The sequence below is a fragment of the Arvicanthis niloticus genome, chromosome 14 (genome assembly GCF_011762505.2).
Source record: "Arvicanthis niloticus isolate mArvNil1 chromosome 14, mArvNil1.pat.X, whole genome shotgun sequence".
NCBI lineage: Eukaryota > Metazoa > Chordata > Mammalia > Rodentia > Muridae > Arvicanthis > Arvicanthis niloticus.
Genome location: NC_047671.1, coordinates 31,580,277 through 31,593,691, shown reverse-complemented (window position 1 = coordinate 31,593,691; position 13,415 = coordinate 31,580,277). Strand labels below are relative to the sequence as shown.

The window sequence follows — 13,415 nt, the reverse complement described above, 5'->3', positions numbered from 1 at the left end:
AAAATTTGGTTTAGAGATCCTTCTCCATTCATGAGAAAGCATGACTGGAAAACTTGAGCCTTTTCACCGCAGAGGGAGTTCACAGGAAGGGATGGCCAGGGCTCGGGCTTTCTAGAGTCATCAGGGGTGGAGTTTAGATTTACTCTTGACCTGTTTCAAGATTGTTTTACCACATGATGGTGTCAGCTGTCCCAGCCTGAAGCTACTTACCTAGCATAAATGTCACTATACATAGTAAAAGCCTCTGAATAGTTGACTTTTAAAGTTTGGGATTATGGAGGGAGTTCATACTTTACTATTTAAAACAAAATACTAAATGTAATCTTTGTACATTTTTTTGAGAGGATGATGAGATACATTTCCAGCAAGCAGACACACAAACCCATATGCAAACTAAAAAAAAATCTTTAAATTTGTGTGTGTGTGTGTGTGTGTGTGTGTGTGTGTGTATGTGTGTAACTGGAGAGCAAGCCCAATGTATGTGTTATGCTAAACGGTCACTTCTGCCATTGAGCTACATCCAAGCCCAACATGCTTGTTTGCCTGCACTGTTATTGGTGACTGTGACAGTGCTTTTCTTTGGTTCCTTCTGCCATCTGAAGCTGTCCTGGTCTGTTGGTCTCTGATGTTCTCAGTCTCTGTGGGATGCTCTAAGACCCTCCCTTTTTCTTCTCTTCCTGCTCTGCCTCTTTCAATAACACTCCTGTTGCCCTCTGGAGAACCATTATTGTTCTTTAAGCACACCTGTCTCTTTTCCCATATCCTTTGGTGCCCTCACCTTTGCACCTTTTGCTTTCTAGACTAAGATTTATAACCCTGGCACAGCACTCAGTGTCAGACCCAGTCAGTGACTTTCTTGCCTCTACTTCATCCCTTAAACAGATGCACAAATGCCATCAGTGAAGATGAAAATGCTTGTGTTGGGCCTGGGAATGTGCCTTCTCGGCAAGGCAGGATGATGCAGATGGTCTAGGATGATGCACTAGAATTTTTGTTTGGGGTCATGGTGCCCCATTCAAATAGCACATTTAGTTTTTTTTCTTATGATTTTTAATTTTGGTGATGGCCGGAGTGGGCATGGAAAACAGCTAGTCTGTGTGAAGCTGTTCCTTTCCACCCTAGTTGGAGGAACAATAGCTGCAATACAACACTGCTCATGTGACAAGCAGAGAAAGGCACCCATTGTTTGGAGGTTGGCTGATGTTCCTTCCACTTGGCTCTGCCTGGCTGTCCCATTGAGCTTGGTAGCCCCAAGGAAGCAGACACACTTAAATCAGACAGACAAAGAAAGGAGGTCAAGGCCTTCCACAGATAAACTACTTGCAGCAATGTGTTGGAGGTAGGGTTTTAGAAGGCAATATAATTCTGGGGAAGACTCATTCATCTACTGTTTGAAGCTGCAGACACACCTCAGGGAAAACATGAAGAGGTTGGAACTCCAGTATGTCTTTGACCAAGAAGGATTTTTATTTTTTATTTTTATTTTTTACCATTGTCACATTGACTTATCTGATTATAGAATTGTATTATTTACTGTAAAAGCCTAAAAGATCTCCCTCTATGATAGGTAAAGACATATTTCTCAGCTTCTTTCTTCAAGTTCATCAGAACAGAGGTTGATGTTGGGTTAGGGGTTGGTAGAAGGCTTGCCTATCACAAACAAAGTCCTGGGAACAATCCTTGTTAGCACCTAAACTGGGCATGGAGACACATGCCTGTATCCCCTAACCCTAACCCTAGCCCGAACCCTAACCCTAACCCTAACCCTAACCCTAACCCTAACCCTAACCCTAATCTCAGCACTCAGGAGGCAGAGTCAGGAGGATCAAGACTTTAAGGGCATCTTCAGTTCCATGGTGGGTTCCAGGCCAGCCTGAGGTTGTTAATCAACCACCACCAACAACACCTAAGTGTCAGTTCTGAAAACCTCCCTGGATTATGGCCTGATGTCTCAGAGGAAGATTTCTTGGGAAATGGTCATTAATTATATCTTAAGTGTTAATAAATCCCGTATGGATTTGAACAGAGATCTTGCATATTTGAGAGTTACTTTTTGAATTCAAAATATAATTAAATCCACCTGAAAGTTACTGATGTATTTGGGAAGTTATGATGCTGTGTAGATACCATCCCTTACTCACAACTCCCCTGCAGGATCCCTGTTCTTGATGGAAAGAGTTACAAACTTCTGTAAAGATCTAATTGTGAGATCAACAACTGGACACATTCTTTGAATCAGAGGAAGATTCAAATTCAAGGTCACATCCTCTGCAAAGGTCGCAGACTTTCCAACAGAATTGTTCTTTTAGCCTGATTACTCCCTTTACAGGAAAAAGTATGTCATTCATTCAGAGTTTGCCTCTGGGTTTCTTTCAAAAGGACACTCTGTCCCTAGTTCCTGTGCATATTTGTGGGTAGCTATTCTTTGTGAGTCTTTCTTAATTTTTCTTTTCAATTAGATAGAGAATATTGACCTGAGGGAAGCAGAGGAGGAAAGCCTTGCTGGGTGTAATGGGTTCGAGAGAACACATTTGTATTAAGTGTTCAGGCAGCTGGTGCCCCGGCCAGTAGGAATCCTTCTCCTCTGAGATAAGAGGTTTGGAGGCTGGCAGCATCTGCCTTAAGTAGGATGGTACTCAGAAGAGGGCAATATATGACTCACTTCAGGTCACTTAGAGCTCCTAATTAAGTCGGTTTTGGGACCTTGATTATAGATTATCTTTGCAAATCCATTAAAGAAGAAGAGACAAGTGGATTGTGGAGAGGCAAATATCTTCATTTTCATTAGCTTTCCACTCTCATCTCTCCTGTAGTTTGTTTATCCTTTAGTCAATGGGGCTTTGGTGTTGCCAATAATATGTATGCCTTCAAAGCAGGAAACAGTGAAGGGGGAGCTTCACAGAGCTAAATGATCATGTTAAAATCTAGCTTTATTAGTTAATTAATATTCAATTCATTGTCATTAGGCCGGTTCGTTGGCTCTGTTTGTATGAGGTAGAGAGAGAGGCTTTCTCCACGGGACTCAGAGGGGGGACTACTGTACTGTTGAAGTCACATAAAGTGAAGTGTTGGCTGAAAACAACGGAGGAGTTGCGGTTGTCTCTTCATTGTTGTTTCTCATGTGTGGTCTTCTCTTTTAGTTGTTCGTTACCTTAGGGATTCCTTTTGATGTTGTCCATGTCCCCAAGTGGCACATTTAAATCTTACACTCTCTCAGGCACAGGATGCTTGTGGGACTTAGTTTTCTATCAGAATTTATGAGCTATCCACAGAGGGCTTGGGTTCAATCAGATGCTGCTGATATGGCTGTATTCAGCTTGCCGGAAATCCTTGAGCAGTTACGTTTTGATGTGTTTACCCCTCTGCCCTTCGATGTACTTTGCTATACGAGGTGAAAAGTTAAAATACCAAAGCCCCATGTTTACTATGGAATTAGATTCCAGCAATCACAGGAAGAGGTAAACTCTAGGAGCTCCACTGCCTCATCATGTGGACCTCACTCTGCCGGAAAGATAGAACTTTAATGTGTAGGGGTACCCTCCCCCCACTAATACCAGGAAGAGGCAAGGTACAAATCAAAGGGCTTAGCTAGGTATTATGTTTGTCTTGGCAGTAAATCCAGTACTGAGAAGTCAACATGTTAGCAGAATACCATTCTTTAGGGTCTAAACTCAAGACAGCTAAACAGTAGGCTAGCTTATCTTTACCTTCTTCCAATTCATAGTAATCTGCCATAATAAAAGCAAGAAAAAACCATGTGGATCATGGGTATTTTTTTTTGACTCATTAGATGACTGTTGTCCTAAATTCTGATATTGGAATACTTCCAACACACACACACACACACACACACACACACTCACACACACACTCACACACACACTCACACACACACTCACACACACACTCACACACACACTCACACACACACTCACACACACACTCACACACACAGGCATGCACCCACACATGCACACACATGCACTCACACACACCTGACTGTTTTTCCACAGTAGCACACAGTGATAGGTGTGTTTCCACCTCTTGCCTCTCACCTGTTTCACCTGACTTAGCCAAACTCCACAGTGTTGGGGGAGGGGTGGGGTGGTGTAGAGCAGCACAGCAATTAGCACTTCCTGTCCCACAGCTGTTTGTCCTCCTGTTTTCTGTCATCTATCAGTGCAGGGCCATCTAGATTGTACCAGCATGAGTCATTGCATCTGTGGGACACCCAACTCTGTATTTTTAATATGGGATAATAGATCTCACTGGAAAAAGAAGAAGAGTGAATTATTTTCTAAAGGAGAGTTTGGGCCATTGGCTTGGACATGAGTATCCTATCTGTGAGAGATCCCAGTTCCTATTTTGTATTCTTCACTTTGGACATTTATGTTAAAGGTTAAATATTGATTTATGTAAACATGTGATTACAGTTGTGGGATAAAAACACAAGATTTTCAGGATCTTGGTCTGCTTCTTGCTTTTACTGTATGAAATGTGACAACCTAGTCTGAGATTCAGTCTCTATTCCGAAAACTCTGTGACTCTGAGCAAATGGCAAGCACTTTGAGATCTGTTGATTAACAGTGACATACTAATAGCATGTAACTCAGTTGCGTGTTCTGTAGTGGCAAGCATACAGTAAGCATCCAGGACCTACTCTCATCGTAATTCAAAGCAGGTCACATGAAAGCAAGGAAGAATAATGAACCCATCCAGGAATTAGACCTGCTTAATGCTTCAAATGAGTGATGCAGTCAACCGCTCAGACTCTACTAATTAGCACAGAGTTTAAAATGTGTAGTCCCTAATATAAATGCAAACTATAAGAGATTTTAAAATATTCTCAAGTATAAAAATGATAAAATTTACTAATGAGCATATAGGTTTAATTATAGTATTTTGTTAAAAGAAACATTATCTTGACTATAGGATTAGACAAAGCTGCTGGTACAGTTCCTAGTACAGAACTTACTCTTCTAAGTAATGGTGATTTTAAGGTAGGCACTTCAAGAAAATCTTGTGAGTATGTACTCATGGAAGCATTACTTAAAATAGTCCAAATTATTTTGGTGGATAGAAACAACTCACACGTCCATCAGTTGAGGATGAGAGACCATGTAAATATGTCCTGGGATATTATCCAGTCACAAAAAGGAATGAAGCATGGCACATGTTCTAACAGGGATGATTGTGCTACACGAGAGGAAGTATGTACACAGTCTACATGGTACTTTATTCCATTTACATGAAGAATCTGGACAAGAAAAACAAATTCTCTCAGAATATAGATTGATGGTTTGGTGGGCTTGGAAATTGACTGGTAGACGAGACTGATAAATATTTGGTGTCTTGTTGGAGTGAGAGAACACTCTGGAAGTAGATAGTCACAATGATGGTGTTTGTGTGACATGGTTAAAATGATGAATTTTAGGCTACATCAACTTTATTCTAATTTCCTAATTTGTTTTTTATTTACTGTATAAAATATCTAGATGCTTTTTTTTGGGTAAAATGTACCTAGCTGCATGGATTGACCAATCCACGCTCACTTGTATCTGCTATGAGGTAAGGCTTTCCTGCTTGTTGGGAAGGATGTTAAAGATGAAAAGACACTGCTGTATCCTTAGGAAGATGGGAGAGGATGAAGGAACAGGTGACAGACTGAAACTAAACCTTCCTCAGATCCCTGAATTTGGGTGACTAGACAGGGATTTGTGGAAGAGATGGAACTTTGAAAGATAGGTGAACCTTATGCCATAAAATAAAGGAAGAATTCCAGCTTGTAGAAATGTGTGTGTGTGTGTGTGTGTGTGTGTGTGTGTGTGTGTGTGTTGGGGTGTAGGATACAAGGACAGGCAAGGGCATCAGGCAGTGGCCAACACAGTGACGTCTTTATGATCAAGTATTGATAAATAAGGATAGAAACATACATTGGAGACAAGGATGGAAGTCTTAAGAAGCTGTTGCTAATGGTTACCTTTCTGGGCCAGGGAGGTGTGTGTACCTAGGTAGGTGGCATGTCTTACATAGGAAATGGTTGTTTAGTGAAGGCAACATGTCAACTGTGCTACGAGAACACCACAGTAAAAATGAATAGTTTAAATCCAAGCCTTGGGGATTAATGGCAAGTGATTGAATGCAGCCTATGCCACCAAGAAGACAGCAGCAGATTGCAAAGGTTTTATTGTTGATGATAGGAGTATAAAAAAAATAGAGGGTGACCTTAAGGAGACTAGTGCAGTGATTACACCAAGTCTACACAAATGCATTCATAAGTAATTTAATTAAATGATTTTTTTTAAATGAAGGATTTGTGTGTGGGGGTGAGGGCTATTTTATGTGTTGGTGCATTTATGTGGAAGCCATTGGGCAACATCATTGTTGTTCCTTGGGTACCAGCTACCTTTTATTGAGGCAGTGTCTTAAGTTGGCTCATCTGGCTGGCTAGGAGCCTTAAGGTATTTGTTTGTCTCAGTCTTCCCAGTTGCCAGGAGCAACAGGTAAGCACTCACAGGTAAGCACTAGAGAATCCAGAGATGTTAAACATAGAGAGTTGTCTCTTCAAAGAAAGAGATTTATATCCCATTTTCCACCCAGAAGGTTGGGAATGGAGATGGCTACTAGCTTAGGTAACTCCTGTACTAACTGTAGGGCCAGGCCATACCTGGCTATCCCAAGCTCCTACAAGCAGACCAAAGGTGGTTAATAGTCTAAGAGAATTCTGTGCTATCTGTATGGCCAGGGGCTCACCTAGGCTTCTACAACCAAGATTGGATGTGACTGATAGTCCCAATGACACCTGAACTTTCTGTAGAGCTGAGACCACACCAGATCCTCCCCTAGGCCCTTAAGATAACACATGTAGCCTATCTATAGAGACTATCTTCATGGAAGAAGTGACATGTACTTCTTGAGGAGAGTTTCAATGTAACTATGCCACATTGTGCACATGGAATTGTGTTACATCAAGAAACTTTTTTTTTTTCAAATTGTATTGTGCTTAAATATGCCTAAAATAAACTGCCCATGTCAGACTCTTTAAGTTTGAATCAAAACTAGCTACTAAGTCATGTTGAACTGGATTTCCTTCTTGCATCACATGGATTAATACTCTGGTGGCCATGGTCTTGGCAGAGAACTTCCACACCAAGCATTGTGTCACCATCACTGGCCTTTTCAGTTTATGGGGTTTGGAGATCAAGCTTCTACTAACAACATAAGCACTTTACTGATCAAGCTGTCTCCTCAGTGAAGTATATTTTATTAAGCACCTATTTATTGTCTTGGATGCAACTGTCTCCGTTAGGGACAAGGACATGACTAAAGTAAGTAAGTGCTTACACTAGAGGGTTTTCATTCTAACATGCGCTGTGAGCACTAATTGTTACGTCTAGTTGGAAGCTTGAGGCATGGGTTGCTATAATGCAGTGTAGCACATGGACTCAGAACCAAGCTCCCTGGATGGGGCCCATTCCATCATTTATTGGATGTTTATGCTTAAGTCAGTTACCTGATGTCTCAGTTCTTTTATTACTTACATAGGGAATAATGATGTTATTTCCCTCACAGAGCTGTTTGGTCATTGATTGAGACTGTAAGTAGCAGGAGCTGGGCATTGCCATCCAGCAAATGCTCAGTAACTTTGGTTTATTTGTTTGTCAGTATCTGGTTTCTATCCAGGGATTTGTCTGGGTCACTTCTGTTTTTCCTTCAGCATATTCCACAATCCTTATGTAAGGATCTCAGACCTCAGCTCTCTTTCATATGCCATACTGTGTTGGGTATGAACTTGCTGCGTTAATCAGCATGCAAATTCAGCCTTTTGCAGTTCAGGCAAACAGCAGAGTCTTTATTAACAAACTGCCATCTAGATCTTGGCTTGGGAAGAAATGTTCAGATAGTGCCCCTCTTCACTCTGCACGAAGACATTGTGTGACACATCCTGGCTGAGAGGTGCAACCTTCAGTGCTCACAGTCTGGTATAGTAATCATAGCCTGTGCTGCAGGCCTTATCATGCAGTTTCTCTCCTGAGACAGTCACAGCTTGAATTTAATGTCTTTGTGTCCCCTCATCACAAGTATCACAGGCTACTGCAGCTCTCTGTACCTCTTTCCCTTTCCATGAATAGGGGTGAATAGACAGACATGTCAGAATCTAGAAGGAAGCTTGGAGCTTATGGGGAGAGCTTATAAACTCTGAAGGCCTTTCTTTCTCTTGCATAAAATAATTTTAGAATGTATACTTCTTGGGCATATACAATCCATTGTACCTTCCTTCCTTTTTTTTTTTTTTTTTTTTTTTTTAAAAGTTAAAAATTCCTTAATTTTTTATTCCTGGTACCACTACCACAATTTACAGGGCAATATACCTGATGTAATGAAAAGAAAAAGAAAAAGACAAAGACAAAGCTACAACAGATAAAAGACCTCAGGAATGTACATCTAATTGACACTACATTGCATTAATCAATAGCTGCACTTTTTGCAAACTGCGGCTATGACAGTCCTGAACAAGAAGGGTTTCCTGTTTAAGCTGCAGTAACTTTTCTGACTATGGATCATCGTTCCTCCTGTGGCAGATTTTTTTACAGCTCCTCTAATGCATTTGGGACGACTGTCTCAAAGTAACCTGCAGCTTTCCTGACAACTCCTCGCTCTCTCTCTCCTGCTAAGAACCGTAGCCATTTCTGTTTTGCTTTAAAACCTTCTGCTACAATATCCACCATTTCCACCTCCAGATCCATAGCCACCACCATAGGGACTGCCTGAGCTTCTTCCACCAAAACTGCCCCCTTTCATGGGTCCATAATTTGATTGCTGCTGTCCACTATAATTTCCAAAGTCATTATAGTTCCCACCACCATAGTTACCTCCACCAAAATTTCCTCCTTCATTGTAACCATCATATCCTCCTGCACCACCACCATATCCACCACCTTGGTTTCCATATCCCGGTCCACCACCTCCATAACCTCCTCTACTACTGTAACCAGGACCACCACCATGGTTGCCACCATCACCTCCAAATCTATTGTATCCACCATCACCACCTCCATAACTACCTCTGCTGCCACCACCTCCACCACCATAGCCTCCTCTTCCACTAAAGTTTCCTCCACCACCTCCAAAGTTTCCTCCACGACCCATGAAGTTGCCAGATCCACCTCCACGACCTCTCTGTGATCCAGCAGACTGCATCTCTTGTTTAGAAAGGGCCTTTTTCACTTCACAATTATGCCCATTAATAGTGTGGTATTTCTGAACAACAATTTTATCAACTGTGTCATGATCATCAAAAGTTACAAAAGTAAATCCTCTCTTTTTCCCACTCTGCCTGTCTTCCATAACTTCTATGGTTTCAATCTTGCCATACTTTTCAAAGTAGTCTCTCAGATTATATTCTTCTGTATCCTCTTTAATACCACCAACAAAAATTTTCTTCACCGTTAAATGAGCACCAGGCTTTACAGAATCTTCTCTAGAAACAGCTCTCTTTGGTTCCACCACACGCCCATCAACCTTGTGGGGCCAAGCACACATTGCAGCATCTACCTCTTCAACACAAGAGTAGGTCACAAAACCAAAGCCCCTGGAACGTTTTGTTTGGGGATCTCTCATTACCACACAGTCTGTAAGTGTGCCCCATTTCTCAAAATGTTCTCTTAAGCTATCATCTGTGGTTTCAAAGCTCAGGCGGCGACGGCCGGAGTCAGGCTGGGGGTGACCGGGCGGCGATTTTACCTCCATTTTGAGACCGGACTCGCCTCTTCCAACTCGAGTTCAATATGGGACCTGTACCTTCCTTTCTATCCAAAAATGGTTAAGTGTTGTGTTGTGAACTGAATCATACCCTGCTCCACCTCCAATCTGATATTAAATCCCTATCTTCTATTGACTGTGCTTGGAGATAAGACCTGTCATAAGTTGATAACAGTTAAATAGAAACAGACTAGTGGACCTTCCAATTTAATAGGGCTGGTGTTCCAATAAAAAAATGGAGACGGAGCTAAGGAGATGGTTCTAAGTGTGTAAAGTGCTTGCCACACATACAGGAGGACCTGAGGTCTCATGCAAAGCCAAGTGTCAGGGTATGGCTCTTATAGCAACTGTACCAAGGAAGGCAGGGACAACTGGATCCCCAAGGCTCATTGGCCAACCAGTGTAGCCTATTTGTGACTTCCAGGAGGATGAGAAATGTTGTCTCAAAAGACAAGTGGGTAGTGTCTAAGTTTGACCTTTGACCTCCACACACATGCATGCATGCATGCATGTAAACCCCCCCCACACACACACACATGTACACATATACATGGAGACTGCTTGGGATGGAGTCAGGAAAGAAAGGACAAGAACATATATAACTTTGACGGGTGCTAGAGGATACTAATCATGCTCTAGTTCCTAGCGAGATAACTTGAAAGTGGGTGTGGTTGGAGAGTGATCCTCAAGCTGCCTGACCCTGATATTACATTTTTCAACAGTTGAGATGAGCTTTTAACAGATGAAAGAGTGACCCTGGGTGAGTTGATCAGAGCTTGTGAGTACTGGAATGACCCTCTTGACCTCGATGATGACTGGTCCTTGAAATGTCAGTCCAGTGTCATTGCCCGAGTTAGACAAGGTTCCTCAACCTACCCTGAGGATTGAAAAGCTGAATGTATTCTCAGCCAGAGATCTCCTAGAACCAGGTGAAGAGGAGACCTATATTTCTCAGATGATGAAGATATGACAGGTTTCAGGTAAAAACAAAAGTGGAGAAGGCTTGGCATTGGATATTTGTAGCCTTGAGATACATAATCTTTGAATTATAGTTACAGAGTATTTGCAGGCTCAGGAGACAGAATTCACGGTCATTGATGGTTCTAACTACTTATCACCAGGATGACTCAACGTTGTCTTGCTAATATTCTGAGGTTAGAAGATCTATTGCAGAAACTGGGACAGAATAGAAAAATTGAGAAAGAAGGCATGACTCGGGCTAGCAAAGAGCAAGTCTTCCCTGGGGCAATCCATAAGGAAGTTTACAGACAGTCAGTGTGGATAGTCAGAGGATGACCCAGTTTCAGGCTTGCTGCACCTACTGAAGCCTGACAAAGGATATGGAGGAAGATGCCCTTCTCCAGGCAGGCTCAGGATGGCACTGTACCTAGCTTAGGAGACATCAAAAATGTTTGGTCATGAGCAGAGTATATTGGTAGAACTCACACTCCAATAAATGACCAGCATCAACCAACCCCTACATTGTGCTGCCAAGTAAACCAATGTCATTTCCAGATAAACTCTTTGTCATGTCTGTGCCTATTGAATGTCTCCCAAGTGTATCACCAACCAGGGGATATGCCATTCTATACTGATAATGACTTAAATCGATCCCTGTATTATTTTAAATAGACTTTAGGCTAAATTGTGGGTATCAGGATCAACTCAGTGTGTGATTGCCAGTGGGACACACAGCATGGCTGCCACTTTAGAATTGCATCAGTTGGAGGTAATGCTTTGGTATTCTACTCTTCAGACAGGGAAAGCAGTGACTTCCAGCTGCAGATCTCGAAGCTGAGGTCACTGATCCACCAACATGCTTTTCTTGCTTTACTTTGGTGTGGCCTTGAATGAAACTACAAAATGCTTCTTGAGTAAAGGAAACACACATTTCATCTACTGCCCAACTGATTCAGAGTGGCAGAATTCTTTGTGTACTATATGAGGAACACAAAGAGTTGGTGTTGAGTTCTAGCTCTGCTTGGTATAAAGCACCTGACATTCCTCTACGATGTTTTCATGATAAGACGATGGAGAAGATGCTCTCCAACCTCATGAACTTGCTAGGGAGACCCATGCACTGTCTGGACCATAGAGTGAAGCTAGTGGGCTCTGGTTGGTTGCCTGAAGCCAAGCCTAACCTTACCTAGTAAATAGGACCTTGGTCTGGAGATGAATCTTGACACTAAACGAAGGAGCCTCAAGCATGTGCCTTGGCGAGCAGCTCTTCCTGCCCCTTCCGTGACCAGAAGCAGCAGAAATGAGTTACCAACGGCTGCTTTGCTGGAGGTTCTTTTCTTATGCTGCTTCCTGGTTAGCCTGTAGCCCGGGCTTGTCTGCAGAACCTTTCCGGGTTAAGGTCTGTGCTTCCCCGAACCTCAAGAATAAACTAACTGCAGACCAAAGGCAAACCTCCTGCCCAAACTACGCCCCCATTTCTTCCACCACACAGTGGCGACTCTAGAGGAAACTATGTAAATACGAATCATGTTCTTTCTTCACTGAACTAGTACGCTGTTTCTTTAAGAAAAATTAATGATCAGCTTTAAAATATTTTTTAAGCTTGATCTTTGCTTCTGTTCTCCCAAGAGACCCTGAAATGCAAACACCAGGTGATGGCATAGAGCCCTGGTTCCAGGAAGCCATCTGCAATCCTCAGGCTGGTCTAACTGGATATTAGGGCTCAGGACCTCCCTAATCCGTGCCACTTGCCTTGACCTGAGCAGACCTTGTAGAAAGACAGAGTCTTGCTGTCTCTTCATAGAGCAGTTGCTCCAAATCCCTACTACAGCTGTGCCCTGCTTTGTTGGAAAGTGCAGGGTGACTTAATTTTTAAGCTCCTTTCTCTCGATAGGTATTATAAGTAACAACTGGTCTGCGGGAGCACTGGCCAGAAACACTTGCGATCAGCCTTCTAGACACAGACAGCAGTGTTTTGTGTAATCCCAACATCATTGACAGTTATGAGTGAGGAAGAACCGAGGCCCCCAAAGCTTTACTGACGCAGAAATAATCCAAACCGAGGAGTTAAGAACCTCAAATTCTGTAGAACCGAGAAAAGTACAGAGCATAAGGGCAGTGATGGCTAAGATGGCCTAGGTTCAACGGTGACGTCACAGGGAAACAGGCAGGCAGTGGTCCAGGTCTGGAATTCATTCCAGCGCAGCACTCTCACTCAAAACCTGAGATGCACATTTGGTTTCCACTCATTTCAAGTTAAGAAAAGCCTAAATTGCTTTCTTTGGGATTCCCCACTTGAGTTCAGGGTAATTGCAGATTAGAATTCTCTAGCAGCCAGGAAGAGATCCCCGTGTGGAGAGAGGGGTGGGACCGGGTTCACCACGGGGCGGGGTGGGGGGGGGCTGTTTTTGCTTTCCTTCTTCACACTCTCAGACTGTAGCATCTTGATTACCAGTCCAAGTGTGATCCATGGAGGGATGCAGAGAGAGTCTGTCTTAACACAGCTGCCCAGCAAAGAGAAGCAAACAAAAGGCCTCTTGGGGGAGACATCTGTTGCTCCCTTGGACCAGCCTTGATTGTAGGCTTTTCCCCCCCATTGTAGTAAGATGCACACGTGTCATAAAAAATTTGCCAGTTTTATTTATTTTCTTAGCATTCTGTTTAGGTATTCGCTCTCCCTCTCCCGTTTAAAA

General features: G+C 42.6%; 1 protein-coding gene and 1 pseudogene across 1 annotated transcript in view; one reads left to right on the top strand and one right to left on the bottom strand.

Moving 5' to 3' along the window:
* Megf10 (multiple EGF like domains 10) overlaps nucleotides 1-13,415 on the top strand; it is a 156,304-nt gene that overhangs the window by 7,346 nt on the left and 135,543 nt on the right. The gene's annotated exons all lie outside the window — the stretch shown is intronic.
* On the bottom strand, nucleotides 8,313-9,789 carry LOC117719824 (heterogeneous nuclear ribonucleoprotein A3 pseudogene; annotated as a pseudogene).